Raw genomic sequence first — 18,954 nt, 5'->3', positions numbered from 1 at the left:
ACAAAGGAGAGGCGGGGGGGGGGCGTTATTCATTTGTTTTTTCAGGGGGTCTTTGACAACGTGCCGCAGCACAGCCTGGGTGGGAATAAAGGGGGCCCGTTCTGGTTGGCCGCCGGTGACTGGTTGTGTTTGACAGGTGTCGGTGTTTGGTCCGGTTCTTTCCAAGTCTGAGTCAGTGATCTGGACGATGAAGTTGACAGCTTTGTGGCCGAGTTTGTGGACGGCACAGGAGGGGCAGGTAGTGTTGAGGAAGCTGGGAATTTTCAGAAGGAGCGATAAGGAGAATGAGAAAGAAGGAAGATGGTGTAGGGAAGTGTTTGGTCATGAAGGAATAATTCTGCTCCTATGAATGATGGCATGAGGCTTATTTGGTTGCCTTTCATCAAGGTAGGTATTTTACAGAAAACCTGCTGGCTGATACGCTGACTTGCATCTTTCAGACCTCAGCCAGACGAAGGCTGTTTGGACTGGCTACTGTGTCTCTGTTAAATCTACTAATACCGCTTGAAATCCGGGTTGCTGTAAAATTTCCTAATAAATCAATATCTGCCCCATCTGAACTTGGGAAGGAAGTACCAATATCTGCCTTACTTACTGTTGGCAAAAGCAAATCAAAATTTGAAAGGGAACCCTGCGTCTTCGGTGTTGATGGGACTCACTGCCCCTGCAGCCGGTGCAGACTCGAGGGGCCGAATGGTCTACTTCTGCACCTATTGTCACCTCCCACCACTATCTCGTCATCTGTTCTTGCCCTTAGCATTCTTCTATTGCCACAGAGCTCTTGACAGCATCAGAATTCAAACCCTGCTTCTTATGGTTCTTAAAGATCCCTGACCTTCTTTTAACATCGTTATCTTCTTTTAGCTAACAAGAGGCTTCTGACTAACAAGACACTTTTCTCAAATTCTTCAGTGTTTAACCTTGGCTCCATGATCACCCCTTGCATAGAAGAACATCTTCCTCCCTCAAAAGCTGGATAAAGGATATTCAATTCTCACTAAATCATTGCCATCTTAGATCACTACCAGGAACCTCCTCATTGATATTCTGAACATTTATACTTGCTTTTGGGTAGATGGAGCTCGTCAGCCTGGGAAGGCAGCCCATCTACGAGAGGGAAAACTCTGATTTCAAACCTCCGCTGCCTTGAGGCCATACCCACTCATGGGAGAGGCTTCGGGAGTAAACCCCAAGGGCAAATCCGGAGCTGGAGTCCCTAAGGCAGTCCGACATTGCCTTCAACCTCACTCTGGCAACTCCCGCGACGACACCGGCGCCAAACTGTATCAGCCCTTGCCCTTCCCTTGGACAACATCAGTGGCGTGGAGAGGGGAGACCTGCAGCATGGGCAACTGCCAGTCTCCCATACAACTCTGCCCAAGCCTGCGCCCCGGAGACCATTCCAGGCCCAGATCCATGGTCTCGCAGGACTAACGGATGCCATCACCACTCCAGCATCAACATTATCAACAGGAACCATCTCTAACTTACCTCAAAGCTCAAAGTAATTTTTTTTAATCAACGTATATGTGTCACCATACATCCTGTACCTAAGCAAGTGGCCTCTGTGGTCACGATGCTTGTGGTCTCCTGTTACTGTAGTCCATCTATTTCAAGATTTGACATGTTGTACCCTGTGAGATATGGTTCTGCACACCACTGTAGTAATGAAGTTACTGTCGCCTTCCTGTCAGTTTGACCTGGTCTGACCCTTCTCCTCTGACCTCTCTTTGAGTACAGGAGCAGGGAGGTTCTACTGCAGTTGTACAAGGCCTTGGTGAGACCGCACCTGGAATATTGTGTGCAGTTCTGGTCCCCTAATCTGAGGAAAGGCGTTCTTGCCATAGAGGGAGTACAAAGAAGGTTCACCAGATTGATTCCTGGGATGGCAGGACTTTCATATGAAGAAAGACTGGATCGACTGGGCTTATACTCACTGGAATTTAGAAGAAGAGAGCTGACGGGGCATTTTTGGCCACAGAACTGAATGTTTTTTCTGTTTCTTGCACCATCCGCTGTAAATTCTGGAGACTGTTGTGCGTGAAAATCTCAGGGATCATCAGTTTCTGAGATATTCAAATCACCCATTTGGCTCCAACAATCATTGCATGGTCAAAGTCACTTCGATCACATTTCTGGTATTTGAGCTGAACGATATCTGAGCCTCTTGGCCAGGCCCAGATGCTTTGCATTGGGTTGCTGCGGCATGATTGGCCGGTTGGCCATTTTCGTTAACAAACAGGTGTAGAGATGTACCTACTAGAGTATCCACTGGGCATATTGCAAGTTAACGGGATCAATCGTCTGACCAATGGGAAATCCCCTACTGCGGTATGGTAAGTGGGAGAAGTCGTTTGAGTGAGTTCTGATAGTAAAAAGAGACTTTATGAAGCTCTGGTGAGGACTCACTGAGGGATTGCGAGCAATTTTGGGCCCCTTATCTTAGAAAGGATTTGCTGACCCTGGGGAGGGTTCAAAGGAGGTTCACAAAAATATCAGGATTGAGGGCTTTGTCATATAAAGAGCGTCTGATGGCTCTGGGCCTGTACTCACCGGGATTCAGAAGAATGAGGGGTGACCTCATTGAAACCTATCAAATGGTGAAAGGCCCTGATAGAGTGGATGTGGAGAGGATGTTTCCTGTGGTGGAGGAGTTTAAGATCAGAGGGCACATCCTCAGAATAGAAGGTTGTCTTTTTATAATGGAGATGACGAAAAATTTCTTCAGCCAGAGAGTGGTGAATCTGGGGAGTTCTGTGGAGGTCAACTCATTAAGTATATTTAAGGCAGAATTTGATAGATTCTTGATTAGTCAGGTCTTGAAGAGATACAGGGAGATTACGGCTGAGAGGGAATGGCAGAACAGACTTGATGGACCAAATGGCGTAATTCTGCTTCTATCGCTTATGATTTTGAAAGGGCCAATAGCTTTCAGGAATTGTTGATCTGGGATCAGTGTACATGTAGATTTGCATTGATACAGTACGGTAGCGAGTGTTGAATTAACTACAGTCCATCTGGTCATTTGTCTAACCTCAGTCAGCTGACTGGCAAGGACGAACAAATTGAAGTTAAAGGTTGGATCAAAAATGAGAAAAAGCAAGTGTCACATGTGGGCCTTTGATAACGTGTGAGCCCTCTGGGGTTTAAAGAGGACGTAGGAGAGACTTTGTCTTCAAAAACCAGACAGAAAGTTTGAGCAGAATCCCCAAACCAGGGAGCAAACTGGATGCGATCCTGATGTTAAGAGGCAGAGGATAGTGGGTAAGCGGTGCTTTTCCAAATGATGGTTTGTAACTAAGGGTGTCACAGAGGTCTGTCATGTAGAAATAGATGGGAGGGGCTTACAGCGCAAAATGTGAAGAAAGCTGTGGTTGGAAAGTTGGGCAAACTGGGATTTAATCTGGACGTGTTAAATCATTTTGAGATGTTAAATGCTAACAGGATTAATGTAGCAAATGAGATTAATGTAGATAAACCTTATGGCACGAGTTGGGTGTTGGGCTGATGCACCATCAATAACTGTGAGACGTCAGCAGGGGGCGTGTCCAGGAGCAGCCAGCAGGGGGCGTGTCCAGGAGCACCCAGCAGGGGGGCGTGTCCAGGATCACCCAGCAGGGGGCGTGTCCAGGAGCACCCAGCAGGGGGCGTGTCCAGGATCACCCAGCAGGGGGCATGTCCAGGAGCACCCAGCAGGGGGCGTGCCCAGGAGCACCCAGCAGGGGGCGTGTCCAGACAGGTATATGTAGTTCACCACAAGGGCATTTGCAGTAATCCTGACAAAGGACGGTAGTGCCTCTATTTCTTTAAGATTCGGCATGACATCTAAAACTTTGAAAAACTCCTACGAGATAGCTGGTGGAGTGTATGTTGACTGGCTGTGTCACAGCCTGTATGGAACACCAAGAGCCTTTGAATGGAAAATTTTACAAGAAATAGAGGACGCGGCCCAGTCCATCATAGGTAAAGCCCTCCCTACCATTGAGAACATCTGCAGAAATGGTGTTACAGGAAAGCAGCATCCTTCGTCAGGGACTCCCACCACCCAGAACACTGCTTCTATATAGGAGAAGGTCCAGGAACCTCAGGACTCACACCACCAGGGTCAGCAACAGTTATTACCCCTCAACCATCAGGCTCTTGAACCAAAGCGGGTAATTTCACTTGCTCCATCACTGAACTGTCCCCACAAACTATGGACTCACTTTCAAGTACTCTTCATCTCTTGTTCTCAATATTTATTGCTTATTTATTGTTATTATTTCTTTCTTGTGTGGTTTGTTGTCTTCTGCATTCTGAACACCCAAGTTGGTGCGGTCATTCATTGATTCTGTTACAGTTATTGAGTATGCCCACAAGAAAATGAATTTCAGGGTTGTGCATGGTAACATTTATGCACTTTGATAATGAATTCACCTTGAATCAGATTTAATCTCACTGCCAGATGAACGTTGTTAATTTTATGGCAGCAGTACAATAAAATATATGACAAATAGATATAGACGGAAAACTGAGTTACATTAAATATATATATATATATATATATATATATATGTGTGTGTGTGTGTGTCTATTAAATATATATGTGTCTATTAAATAGCTAAGTTAAAATAAGTAGTGAGGTAGTGGGTACAATGTCCATTTAGAGATGGCTGAGGGGAAGAAGCTTTGAACTTTGAACGTTGACATTGTCAGGGTTCTGATTCAGGACTGCAGTGATGAATTGCCACACTGTTAGAGGCAGCTGAACACAGGAGATGCCCTCCAGTTCTCCAAGGGACTGGAGAATTATTCCCAAATATTACACAATGAAGCAGGGACAGGCGCTAGCTCAATGCAAGTTTCCCGGTTCACAAAGGAGGACGTCATCCAAAATGGCAAAACAACCCCAGCGCGCAGGCGCTGGAAGTGACGACATGAACCTTGTTGTTCGGTGAAGTTTCCGCAAGTTGGGCCCCCGGGTGGCGTGTTGAACAAAGCCCGGGCCAGGAGCCGTACCCTACCGAGAGGCGGACAGCACAAACCCCCGGCGACCACCCGAGGCTTTCCGCTCGGAGGCCCGAAGGCACGGGCGGCGCATGCGTGCTGCGGAGATAGAGCGGTTTCGCGCTCGGTTGACACTGTGGGTAGAGAGGCGGCCATTGCCCAGTCCGCGGGCCGGCTGGTGGCCCTGCCGGATTCCAGTGAGGTAACGATTACCTCTGGAAGAGAGATTCTCAGTCCCGGCCCGAAACGTGGGAGGAACCGATGGAAATATTGTTGAGGGTGAGAACTAGTTCTACCAGACAGAGGGGGTGGGACACTTTTTGTTCTGTATTTCTGTGTTCATGAATATAATCCCAGCATTTGCTAAGCAATTTTACTGTAACCTTTGAAACATTTTTAGCGTTTCGTTGACTTGATTTTCGTTGATTAACATTGTCAGCGTTTAAAGTTACAACACTGCTACAAATTGTAACAATAAGCGCTGAATGGGAGTCAGTAGCTCGTTATCGGCAAACCACTGGCCTGCTGAGTGCCGGCGCTGTTCGAAGTTTTTGGGTCGGGTGAACCCCTGCTCAGAGCAATGGTTGGCCTGTGCAGTACAGGGTGACATATGTGTACTTTGATTATAAATTTACTTTGAATTTTGTTAGCTCTTGATGAATCAGGACATCTAAGGATCTGTGGAGAAGACGAGAATGGGGTTGAGAGGGATAATGAATTAGTCATGCTGGGAATAGACGCAAAGGGTCAAAGGCCTAATTCTTTTCCTTTGTCTTGTGAAGCAGTTGACTGCCATCATATTGCGTTGACTGTGGTGGAAACACTGAGAACACCAGAGTGACTTTGAGTTCTGTTTCAAGAGTCTCCACCGCCACCAGAACTCCGATTTTTAGGTTATTCAGAGCTCGTATTTATACAGCAAGACAAACAACTTCACATAATTTTGTTCGGCATCCCACGGTCAGTGCGAGACCAATCGTTTAAAAGACATGTCAATTTTTCTCCCAGCGCGAGTCTAACAGTCTTTGTTCCCTTTTACCAGGGCTCATAAATTACTCCCAAACACATCCTCCCTCCTGGTTACAGGGGCTTGTTATCTTGTTGTTGGAGTTCTTGGTACTGCGCTTATTCCGGATACGCACCAGCAGGCTTAAGCCCAGCTGCTCCAGAATGGTCAAGTATCCCAGCATGCACTAGTTTTAACCATTTCTAACCCACTCACGTTGTATGTGTAGAACTGATATTCCCTCCTAATCAATGACCATGGATCTGTGGTTTAAGCACACTGACCACTCTGCCAAGTCTTGTGCTCAAGTCTCCAGACTTGGATACGAAGTCAGGAGAGCTCTCAACTGACCAGGGGGGATCAAAGTGATTTGTTCTGAATTTGGATTTTGTTATTTCACAGGATATTGAAGGTGGAGGAATTGCAGATGGGAATCTCGGGTGCAATATCACGTCGGATCGGCAGTCTCACTCAGTTCACCAGAACCTGAAAACCAGCCGCCGGTAAATATGGAAGAAGATCTGCCTGTGCGTTTCACTTCCGAGCTCAGGGTGTCCGATCGCAGGCAGTGAGACGCTCGCTGTTGCAGGGCACCGACTGGGACACAGCTGGAGAGACGCCACCCTGTTTAACCTGGGCAAAGAGAAAACTCGCTTATTCATGGATTTTTCATGTGCAGAGAGGCTGTGTAATTTTTCTTCGAACGCCTGAGGGGGGGGGGGGGGATGCAGTGATCTCTTCAGTGCAGATTGGAAAAGGAATGCCCACAACTGGAGAAGTTGGGCTGGGGGGAGGAAATGACTTCAGCTGATCTGTGACTGGGAATATGTTCACATCATCCTTGTGTCTGCACCAGTGAAATGACCTGAGGAAGTCCTCAACCGATCTGCTGCCTACACGTTCCAGCACTTTAACTTGTTCCTTCTGAGCAGAATAATTCACTTAATCGCCGTCGACTGACAGAGAATCCTCAGTAATCGACCAGATGGTTCACTCTGGGGAGAGACCTTTCGCCCGCTCAGAGTGTGGGAAGGGCTTCAGTCGGTCGACACACCTGACATTACATCGGCTGACACTCACTGGGGAGAGACCTTTCGCCGGCTCAGTGTGGGAAGGGCTTCAGTCGGTCGACATACATGACATTACACCGGCTGACGCTCACTGGGGAGAGACCTTTCGCCGGCTCAGAGTGTGGGAAGGGGTTCGCTCAGCCCAGCAGCCTGCTGACGCCCCGGCAAATGCACTCGGGACAGAAGCCGTTCACCTGCTTCGAATGTGCGAAGGCATTCTCCGACTTGACGGCCTGACTGCGACGCCAGCAGACTCTCGGTGGTGTCTCAGCAACCGACTTGACCGACTGAACCTTTTGCGGGAAGGGATTCGCAGAGGCGGGCAATCTGACGACGCACCAGCGGATGCATTTGGAAGAGAGGCCTCTCGCCTGCTCAGAGTGTGGCAAGAGGTTCAGTCGGTCAAGTCGGTTGCTGAGACACCAGCGGCTCCACACCGGGGAGAGGCCGTTCACCCGTTCCATGTGCGGGAAGGGCTTCGCCCACCCGGGCAATCTACTGACCCACCAGCAGGTCCACACCGCGGAGAGGCCGTTCACCCGCTCCGTGAGCGGGAAGGGCTTCGCCCACCCGGGCAATCTACTGACCCACCAGCAGGTCCACACCGCGGAGAGGCCGTTCACCCGCTCCGTGTGCGGGAAGGGCTTCGCCCACCCGGGCAATCTACTGACCCACCAGCAGGTCCACACCGCGGAGAGGCCGTTCACCCGCTCCGTGTGCGGGAAGGGATCCACTCGGTCATTTTACCTGTTGACACACCGGCCGGTTCACAGGGAGGGGAAGTGATTCACCCGCTCTGGGTGTGGAGAGGGATTCTGTCCGTCCAATGAACTGATGAGGCAACAGCAAGTTCATGCCAGGGAGGGGTTGTTCACCCAATCTGCCTGCAAGAGGGGCAACACCAATTCTCCCAACCAGCAAGTTCATTCTTGAGAGAAACTATTCGGCTGCTCTGGATGTGGGAAGAAGTTTACTCTGTTGCCTCTGCTCTTGCAACTGTGAGCACCACCGGTGAGAATGTAGGGGGGCATTTAAACACGGCAGGTGCTGGCTGAGCCAGCTATGAGTTCACAAGTGACTGCAGGAACTGATTCTACGGTTATTGCTGCTGTTGATCACATCCAGGTTTGGACCCTGGTCACTGGACACATTTGGGTTGTTTCCCCTGGAACTGCAGGTACATTTGTGTTCTGCATCGATTATAAATAAATCTGTTCTTGTGTGAATGAACTGGGCTTGAGGACGATGTGCAGGGACTTCGAGGGGATGCGGACAGGCTGAAGGGATGGGGCAAGGACAAGGCAGATGGAGTCAAATGTGGGGAGACGGGAGGTCATCAGCCTCAACAGGAAACAACAACAACCTATATAATCCCATCATCCTGCAGAGGGTCTGCCTCTCTCTGTTCCAGGCTGTTCGTGTGTCAGTGTAAACACTTGTTAAACGCTGCTGTTGTCTGTTTGCACCATCTGCAGTGTCTGTGTTCCACACACCTCACAAATCCTAAAAGTTGTCCTTTCTTCAATTGTGCCTTCTAGTGCTTGGCATTTTCATTTTAATGTTAACTATTCTATCTGTGCTTCTCAAAAAAAAAACGTATTGTCCTTACCTACCACCCCACCAGCCTCCAGGTCCAACATATAATTCTCCGTAACTTCCTCCACCTCCAATGGGATCCCACTACCAAGCACATTTTTCCCTCTCCCTCGGCCCCCCTTTCTGCGTTCCGCAGGGATCGCTCCCTACGCGACTCCCTTGTCCACTCGTCCCCCCCATCCCTTCCCACCGATCTCCCTCCTGGCACTTATCCTTGTAAGCGGAACAAGTGCTACACCTGCCCTTACACTTCCTCCCTCACCACCATTCAGGGCCCCAGACAGTCCTTCCAGGTGAGGCGACACTTCACCTGTGAGTCGGCTGGTGTGGTATACGGTGTCCGGTGCTCCGGGTGTGGCCTTTTATATATTGGTGAGACCCGACGCAGACTGGGAGACCGTTTCGCTGAACACCTATGCTCGGTCCGCCAGAAAAAGCAGGATCTCCCAGTGGCCACACATTTCAATTCCACATCCCATTCCCATTTTGATATGTCTATCAATGGCCTCCTCTACTGTCAAGATGAAGCCACACTCAGGTTGGAGGAATAACACCTTATATACCGGCTGGGTAGCCTCCAACCTGATGGCATGAACATTGACTTCTCTAACTTCTGTTAATGCCCCTCCTCCCCTTCTTACCCCATCCCTGACATATTTAGTTGTTTGCCTGTTCTCCATCTCCCTCTGGTGCTCTCCCCTCCCCTCCTTTCTTTCTCCCGAGGCCTCCCGTCCCATGATCCTTTCCCTTCTCCAGCTCTGTATCACTTTCGCCAATCACCTTTCCAGCTCTTAGCTTCATCCCACCCCCTCCGGTCTTCTCCTATCATTTCACATTTCCCCCTCCCCCCCCACTACTTTCTAATCTCTTACTATCTTTCCTTTCAGTTAGTCCTGATGAAGGGTCTCGGCCCGAAACGTCGACATCGCTTCTCCCTGTAGATGCTGCCTAACCTGCTGTGTTCCACCAGCATTTTGTGTGTGTTGCTATATATATTTTTGTTGGTTTGAAAAGAAACATTTGGCCAAATTATTTCCTGTAAAATTTCTTCCTCCCACCTTAAACCGAACACCTCTTGTTGTTAAAATACTGAATCATTGGTAAAAGATTCTAGCTGCCTATTCTGTCTATGCTTATTGTAATTGTAAATACCTCTGTCATTCACCCTCATTCTCTCCAGGAAAACATCCCCGCACTTTCCGATCTCTCCACCAGGTAATGTCCAGGTTGTGGCTGCCAGTGAGATGCCAAGTATCCCATCAGCCTCTGGGTGGACCCCCTGCTGACTCGAGATGATTCACTATCCTGGAGGAGAGGACGAGAGATGAGGACCTTTTGAAAACTTGAGGAAGGGACAGTCTGATCAAGTGTAAATGCACAAGCTAACTAAGGAACAGATCATTGAGGTAATTGTGGGATGGTGCCAGCAGGAATTAAAGCAGTTAATGAAACGTGTGGATAAGGACTGAGCCCACAGCTGATTAATTGGTTATATCTTCCAGACGTTGCTTGGGTCTGTACGTGGAGATGTATAAAAGGAGTTTTACAAGATTACCGGCAGCAGTGGCTCCAGAGGACAGAGCTGAAGAAGACGATGCTGAGCCGGGGACTCGGGGAAAAGAATTCACCAAGATTGAATGCCGGCCAGGTTCATCGGGAGCAGGTAATATCTGAAAACAGGTTGTGGTTTCAGGGGCTGGGGATATAAACTGAAGATGTAATTGAATCTTTGAGATGTCTGAGATTAACAAAGGAGTGGGGTTGTTGGGTAAAGTCACAGTCTGGTGTGTTCGATCAGGTGCTGTAGTTAATTGACTCCATTTGGCGTCTGGGTGGGCCGATGAGGTGGTTTGGAGCTGAACTGCCTGTGCATGTTATCTATATTTGTACCAAAGACTGGGTCAGTTGTCACACGGTTACTCACCCAGCGGTCCCTTTACACCCACTGGCTCGGAATCATCTCATCACACTCGAGTCTGTTGTTTAAGAAAGGGGGGAGTCAGCAAAAAGAAAATTACAGACCTATTAGTCTGACATCAGTAGTTGGAAAGTTATTGGAGTCGATCCTCAAGGACAAGGTTATGAAATACCTCGAGGTGCATGACAAGATAGGTCCAAGCCAGCACGGTTTCATGAAGGGAAGGTCCTGCCTCACCAACCAATTGGAATTTTCTGAGATAATCTCAAATAAGATTGACAAGGGAGAGGCTGTGGATGTTGTGTATTTGGATTTTCAAAAGGCCTTTGATAAGGTGCCACATAAGAGGCTGCTTAATCAGATGAGGGCCCATGGAATTACAGGAAGGATATTGGAATGGGTGGAGCATTGGCTGATGGGCAGAAAGCAAAGAGTGGGAACGAAGGGATCCTATTCTGGTTGGTCACCGGTTACTAGTGGTGTTCCGCAGGGGTCGGTGTTGGGGCCTCTTCTTTTTACACTATATATCGACGATGTAGATTATGGAGTAAATGGTTTTGTGGCTAAGTTTGCGGATGACACCAAGATAGGTGGAGGAGCAGGAAGTGTTGAAGAAACGGAAAGGTTGCAGAGAGACTTGGTCAGTTTAGGAGAGTGGGCAAAGAACTGGCAGATGAGATACAATGTTGAGAAATGTACGGTTGTACATTTTGGAAGAAGAAACAATCGGGCAGATTATTATTTAGATGGGGAGAAAATTCAAAAATCAGAAGGGCAAAGGGACTTGGGGCCCTCGTGCAGGATACCCTAAAGGTTAACCACCAGGCTGGATCGGCAGTAAGGAAAGCGAATGCTGTGTTGGCATTCATTTCAAGAGGAATAGTGTCTAAGAGTAGGGAGGTGTTGATGAGGCTCTATGGGGCACTGGTAAGACCTCATTTGGAATAAATACTGTGTGCAGTTTTGGGCCCCCTGCCTTAGAAAGGATGTGCTGATGTTGGAAAGAGTTAAGAAAAGATTCACGAGGATGATTCCCGGAATGCAGCGACTAACATATGAGGAGCATTTGTCAGCTCTTGGACTGTATTCATTATAGAAGAATGAGAGGGGATCTCATAGAAACATTTCGAATGTTGAAAGGGTTGGACAGAGTAGATGTGGAAAGGCTGTTTCCCTTGGTGGGTGAGTCCAGGACAAGAGGTCACAGTCTTAGAATTAGAGGGTACCCATTCAAAACAGAGATGAGGAGAAACTTTTATAGCCAGAGGGTCATTGATTTATGGAATTCATTGCCACATACAGCTGTGGAGGCCCGATCATTGAGGGTTTTTAAGGAGGAGATTGATAGGTATTTAATTAGTCAGGATATCAAGGGATATAGGGAAAAAAGCTGGAATTGGAACTAGATGGGAAAATAGTTTAGCTCATGGTGGAGTGGCGGAGCGGACTTGATGGGCCGAATGGCCTGCTTCTGCTCCTTTGTCTCTTGATCTCGTGAAGTCACAAACATCTGACAGTGAGGGAAGCCCAGTGATTGTGGAGGGTCGTCCCGTGACAGCGCTTCAATAAAAACCGGCGTGAGGGTCCGGGATGTGCTCCCACTGGCTCGAGTCACAAACATCTGACAGTGAGGGAAGCCCAGTGATTTTGGAGGGTCGTCCCGTGACAGCGCTTCATTAAAAACCGGCGTGAGGGTCCGGGATGTGCTCCCACTGGCTCGAGTCACAAACATCTGACAGTGAGGGAAGCCCAGTGATTGTGGAGGGTCGTCCCGTGACAGCGCTTCATTAAAAACCGGCGTGAGGGTCCGGGTTGGGGTCCCTCAGGAATGGGGTATCTGCCCAGAGCACTGTCCAGGTGAAATATCTGAACAAAGCAACAGACGGGGGACATCCTGGCAGTCTAATTAGTTTCAAAATCACAGAAGAAGCGATTGTTAAAGTCACTGGGAGGGGTAAACTTGTACCTGTCTGGATAAGGAAGTGTGGGATCCTAATGATGAAAGTGGTAGATGGGAAAGTGCATGCAAGTATAAATCTAAATGCCAGCAAGTTCGGCAGGTGGGCGCTAATCACAGCGTGAGGGAAGGATTTTTTTAGATACGGTGTGAAACAGGCCTTTCCTTCTTTTTGAGTCACACAACGGCCCACCAATTTAACCCCAGCCAGGACAATTTGCAATGACCAATCGACCTACCAACCAGTACAGGGAGGAACCTGGAGCACCCAGAGGATGGGTCACGGGGAGAATGCACAGTCTCCTTGCGGACAGCAATGGGAATTGAATGCGGGGTGCCTGTATTGTAAAGTGTTGTGCTAGCCATTGCCCTGCTGAGCAACCCCATTATTTTTGTTGCTCAGCAAATGAAGCCATTCAGCCCATCAATTGCTCCACCATTCCATCATGGCTGATTTACTACCCCTCTCAACTCCATTCTCCAGCCTTCTCGTAGGCATTGATACTAATCAAGAACCCCGAGTCTTCTGCCAGATATTCCCTCCCGTCCCCTCTCCTGTTGGGGCAGAGGATACAGAAGCCTGAGAGCCTGTGCCCCGGGCTTCGACTGTGCTGTTACCAAACTCTTGAACGGACCTCTTGTGTGCTCAGATAGATTCTTAAGTTCACAGCCTCCTTGGGGATGATTCTGCTCTGTTCACCTGCGTTCCTCTTTCTCCTTGGCTTTGACACTTGATATTCTCCATCGGTTTACCATGCTTCTGCCTCAATGCACCGTGTAATTGGATCTGTATCAACAGTAGGCAAGGCAAACTTTTAACTGTCTGTGGGGTATCTGTGACTATAGAGATCCAGTTCCAAAAGTCCCCATTTGGGGCAAGGCAGGTTTGAAAGCATTAGAGAGGAACTTGCAAAGCATGGTTAAGAGAAACTCTTTGTCGGTAAAGAGATTAGTGGATTTTTAATGTGAGACGTGGAGAGAATTCAGGGACGCCATCTTCCTGCTAGAGTGAAGGGCAGGACGGGCAGAATTAGGGGTATCCTGGATGACAATGGACAGTGAGGCTGAGGACCAAGGAGGACTGGGGGAGAGTGTGGGGAATCCCTTGAGGAGCATCTATTTATGAGGGGGACTCAGGAGGGAATGAGGTACAAAGAACTGAATAGTTGTGTATTGGAACTTACCGTTGAGGGTTGATACCATTGAGGTGGATCTGTTTCTGCGGTCTGACCACCAGAAACTTTCACAACTTTCAGAATCGGCTTTAATATCACTGGCAGATGTCATGAAATTTGTTGTCTTTGTAACAGCAGCACAATGTATTATTAATAATAGAGAAAAAATGTGAATTACAGTAAATATAAATATATACAGTGGCATGCAATAGTTTGGGCACCCCGGTCAAAATTCCTGTTACTGTGAATAGCCAAGCGAGTAAAAGATGACCTGATTTCCAAAAGGCATAAAGTTAAAGATGACACATTTCTTTAATATTTTAAACAAGATTACTTTTTTATTTCCATCTTTTACAGTTTCAAAGTAACAAAAAAGGAAAATGGCCCGAAGCAAAAGTTTGGGCACCCTGCATGGTCAGTACTTAGTAACACCCCCTTTGGCAAGTATCACAGCTTGTAAATGCTTTCTGTAGTCAGCTAAGAGTCTTTCAATTCTTGTTTGGGGGATTTTCACCCATTCTTCCTTACAAAAGGCTTATAGTTCTGTGAGATTCTTGGGCCGTCTTGCATACACTGCTCTTTTGAGGTCTATCCAGATTTTCAATGATGTTTAGGTCGGGGGACTGTGAGGGCCATAGCAAAAACTTCAGCTTACGCCTCTTGAGGTAGTCCATTGTGGATTTTGAGGTGTGTTTAGGATCATTATCCTGTTGGAGAAGACATCCTTTTTTCATCATCAGCTTTTTTACAGACGGTGTGATGTTTGCTTCCAGAATTTGCTGGTATTTAATTGAATTCATTCTTCCCTCTACCAGTGAAATGTTCCGCATGCCACTGGCTGCAACACAAGCCCAAAGTATGATCAATCCACCCCCGTGCTTAACAGTTGGAGATATATTCTTTTCATGAAATTCTTCACTCTTTTTTCTCCAAACACACCTTTGCTCATTGCAGCCAAAAAGTTCTATTTTTTTGCTATTATTTTATAATCGGTGTTTAATAAAGAAATAGGTCTATATGATGCTGGTTTTAAAAGGTCTCTGTCTTTTTTTGGCAATACTATTAAAATAGCTGTTGAAAAAGATTCTGGAAGTTTATGCGTTCTTTCCGCCTGATATATTAACTCCATAAAAGGAGGAATTAATAAATCTTTAAACTTTTTATAAAATTCAGGTGGAAAACCATCTTCTCCTGGAGATTTATTACTTTGAAGTGATCCCAAAGCTTCTTCAACTTCTTTCAATGTAAAAGACATACCTAATCCCTTCTATCCTTCTGTATTTAATTTTGGAAGAGTTATTTGTGATAAAAATTCTTCTATCTTAACGTCATCATTCTTTGATTCTGATTTATACAACTCAGAATAAAAATTCTTAAAAGCCTCATTAATTTCTAGAGGTTTATAAGTAATTTCATTCACTTTTGTTCGAATTGCATTTATTGTTTTAGAAATCTGATCTGTTTTTAACTGCCATGCAAGAACTTTATGTGATCTTTCACCTAATTCATAATATCTCTGTTTAGTTCTCATAATTGCTTTTTCTGTTCGATATGTCTGGAGTGTATTATATTTTAACTTATTAATAAGTTGTCTTCGTTTTTCTTCTGTCATATTTCTTTGAGATTCTTTTTCTAATTTTATAATCTCTTTTTCCAATTGATCTATTTCTATCATATATTCCTTCTTAATTTTAGAAGTATAACTTATTATCTGACCTCTCAAATATGCTTTCATTGCTTCCCACAATATAAATTTATCATCAACTGAATGTAAATTTGTATCTAAAAAGAACTGAATCTGATTTTTCATAAAATCACAAAAATCTTGACGTTTTAGTAAAATTGAATTAAATCTCCATCTATAAATTGATTCCTCTTTATCTATCATTATCATTGTCATTATTAAAGGAGAGTGATCAGACAATATTCTTGCTTTATATTCCATGTTTTTCACTCTATCTTGAGTATTTGTTGATAATAGGAAAAAATCTATCCTTGAATATGTTTTATGTCTATTTGAATAGAATGAATAATCCCTTTCTTTTGGATTGATTCTTCTCCATATATCAATCAAATTTAAATCTTTCATCAATGATAGAGTTAATTTTGCTACTTTTGATTTTGTAATAGCCTTTGTTGATCTATCTAAAACTGGATCTAAACAAAAATTAAAATCTCCACCTATTAATATTTTATCATGTGCATTAGCCAAATTCAAAAAGACCTCCTGTATAAATTTTACATCATTTTCATTTGGTGCATAAATATTCATAAGAGTCCATAGTTCTGAAAAAATTTGACAATGTATAATTAAATATCTTCCTGCCGAATCAATTAATACATTTTGTATTTTAATTGGTAAATTTTTATTAACCAAAATTGCAACTCTTCTTGCCTTTGAGTTAAATGAAGCTGCAATAACATTTCCAACCCAGTCTCTTTTTAATTTCTGATGTTCTATATCCGTTAAATGAGTTTCTTGTAAGAAAGCTATATCTGTTTTCATTTTTTTAATGTATGTTAAAATTCTTTTTCTTTTTATTGGTCCATTAAGCCCATTAACATTAAAACTTAAAAAAATCAATAAATTAGTCATTATTTTTATTTATGTTACTCCAATCTATAATAATACCTAATCTTTCAATTTTCATTGTATCCTGGGAAATCTTTTTAGAAGTCTCCATGTTGCTATGTGTGTCCCCACCAATCATCCAGGCAAAAGAATAGAAGAAAAATAGAAAATAAAGAAAAAAACAAAATACCCCCCTACTAATGTTGTGAAAGAAAGGAAACACAACATTACCCCCCTCTATTGTACGGGTCATGGCAATCGCCATGATTACACATGTGAATCCCGTAGTAACCGATCCAAAGCTCCCCAGCCCCCCCGCAACATAAAAAATATATATATTAAAAAAACATACTATTCTCAATTAATATTTCTAAAATATTACTTTTCTCCCTTATATCGTCCTTAAATGTCCATCAGTTCCATTTGCTTTCTCTGTCTTCGTCTTTAACCATTACATTTAGAAATCTCTGCTTTTAATTAACGAAGAGGTGAAAGTTTTTGTGCAAACACCTCCGCATCTTGATAATCAGAAAAAAATCTTTTTCCTTCCTCCAAAAAAATTATCAGTGTTGCTGGGTGACGCATTAAAAACTTATAACCTTTTTCCCACAAAACCTTTTTAACTGGATTAAATTCTTTCTTTCTCTTCAAAAGGTTATAACTTATATCAGGATAAAAAAGAACTGGTTTCTCAGCTATCATCAACGGACCTTTTCTTCTTTTAGCACCCTGGGCAGCTGCCCTCAAAATCTTTTCTTTATCCTGGTATCTTAAACATCTTATCAAAATTGATCGCGGATTTTGATCATCTTGAGATCTTGGTCTTAAGGCTCTGTGCACCCTTTCAATCTCAATTAAAGTTTATTCTCCCATTTCCAATTTTTCAGGAATCCATTTTTGAAAAAAATTTATTGGGTCTTCTCCTTCGGTACCTTCTTTAAGTCCAACAATTTTAATATTGTTGCGTCTACTAAAATTTTCAAGTTTATCAATTTTTCCCACGAGTTGTTTTCTTTCTGATGTCCAGGCATCATTATCATCTTCCATCCTCTTCATTCTTCCCTCCATTTCTTCCATTTTGACGTCCAAATCTATAATTTTCTTTTCCATTTTTTCCTGTTTCTTTGTCATTTTATCAAATATAGCCTCCATATTTGTTATTTTTTCTGTAATTACTTTTTGGTTACTTTTAATTACTTTTTCTAATTTTAGTAATCTATGCATTATTTGCCTCAAAGTCTTTTTTGTATTTTCAGAGGAACTTTCATCTTCTCCATCTTCGTCTGATTTTTCCAGAGAGTCCGGCTCTCTCTCAGACTCACTTTCACTGTCGGTTTCAGTCGTTGCTGGGTTTTGTAGTTCTGGTTGCTCTCTTTTGCGCATGCTCGTTCCTTTACGCTTGCGCAGTTCTCGTTGATCTTTCCCTTTAGAAATGGCCGATGCTGCCGCAGTCTCCTTTTCTGTTTCACCGGTGGTGTGTTGTACCTGAGTCCGCGGTTCTTCGGTAGAAGTAGGCCTTGATTCTGTTCCAACTTGAGCGGTCTTCGCGGTAGCAGTTTTCTTCGTCCTCTGTTTATGAGGCATAGCTTAAAACAATCCGGAGTAGTTTATAAGTAACCTTAAAAAAGTATTAATTAACTTTTCTTCACTTAAACATTAATTTATTAACTTTTTTACGGGAGGGCTGGGTTCCAGCGTCTCAATCCTACGTCATCTTATGACCTTATCTTGCAAACTTATGATGCTGAATTTTGTGGTGAGGACACAGGAAAGGTTTTCTTCTGATGACTCTTCCATGAAGGTCATATTTGTGCAAGTGTCACTGCACAGTAGAACAGTGCAACAGCACTCCAGAGTCTGCTAAATCTTCCTGAAGGTCTTTTGCAGTCAAACGGGGGTTTTGATTTGTCTTTCTAGCAATCCTACGAACAGTTCTCTCAGAAAGTTTTCTTGGTCTTCTAGACCTCAATTTGACCTCCACCGTTCTTGGTAACTGCCATTTCTTAATTACATTACAAACTGAGGAAACGGCTACCTGAAAACACTTGGCTATCTTCTTGTAGCCTTCTCCTGCTTTGTAGACATTTATTTTAATTTTCAGAGTGCTAGGCAGCTTCTTAGAGGAGTCCATGGCTGCTGATGGTTGGGACAAGGTTTGAGGAGTCAGGGTATTTATAAAGCTTTGAAATTTGTATCACCTGACCTTTCCTAACAATGACTGTGAACAAGCCATAGCCCTAACAAGCTAATTAAGGTCTGAGACCTTGGTAAAAGTTATCAGAGAACTCAAAACTCTTGGAAGCCCAAACTTTTGCACGATGCTCCTTTCCTTTTATTTCCTGCAACTCTAAAATTGTACAAAACAAAAGTAATACACTAATCTTGCTTAAAATGTTGAAAAGAATGTTTCATCTTTAACTTCATGACTTTTGGAGATCAGTTCATCTACTCACTTAACTATTCACGGTAACAGAAATTTTGATCCGGGATGCCCAAACTTGTGTGTGTGCGCGTGCGTGTGTGTGTGTCCAAGGGTTCAATGTCCATTTAGGAATGTGATGGCGGACGGGAAGAAGCTGCTCCTGAATCACTGAGTGTGTGTCTTCAGGCTTCTGTCCCTCCCACCTGATGGTAACAGTAAGAAGAAGGCATGACCTGGGTGATGGGGGCCCTT

The 18,954-nt window shown here is 44.7% G+C and overlaps 1 protein-coding gene across 6 annotated transcripts in view; it reads left to right on the top strand.

The window, feature by feature from the left end:
- Positions 1 to 4,903: 4,903 nt before the first annotated feature.
- LOC132381644 (zinc finger protein 239-like) overlaps positions 4,904 to 18,954 on the top strand; it is a 48,854-nt gene continuing 34,803 nt past the window's right edge. For 5 of the 6 annotated variants that reach the window (XM_059951236.1, XM_059951231.1, XM_059951234.1 and 2 more), the window contains exons 1-2: positions 9,925 to 10,064; positions 10,161 to 10,321. The gene's annotated coding sequence lies outside the window, so the exon portion shown is untranslated. Of the gene's footprint in view, positions 5,266 to 6,394; positions 6,496 to 9,838; positions 10,065 to 10,160; positions 10,322 to 18,954 lie in introns of those variants that run through there. The other variant, XM_059951230.1, reaches the window with a different exon arrangement.

The sequence above is a fragment of the Hypanus sabinus genome, chromosome 26, assembly GCF_030144855.1.
Source record: "Hypanus sabinus isolate sHypSab1 chromosome 26, sHypSab1.hap1, whole genome shotgun sequence".
In the NCBI taxonomy this organism is placed as follows: Eukaryota; Metazoa; Chordata; class Chondrichthyes; order Myliobatiformes; family Dasyatidae; genus Hypanus; species Hypanus sabinus.
This window is presented reverse-complemented; position numbering and strand designations above follow the sequence as displayed.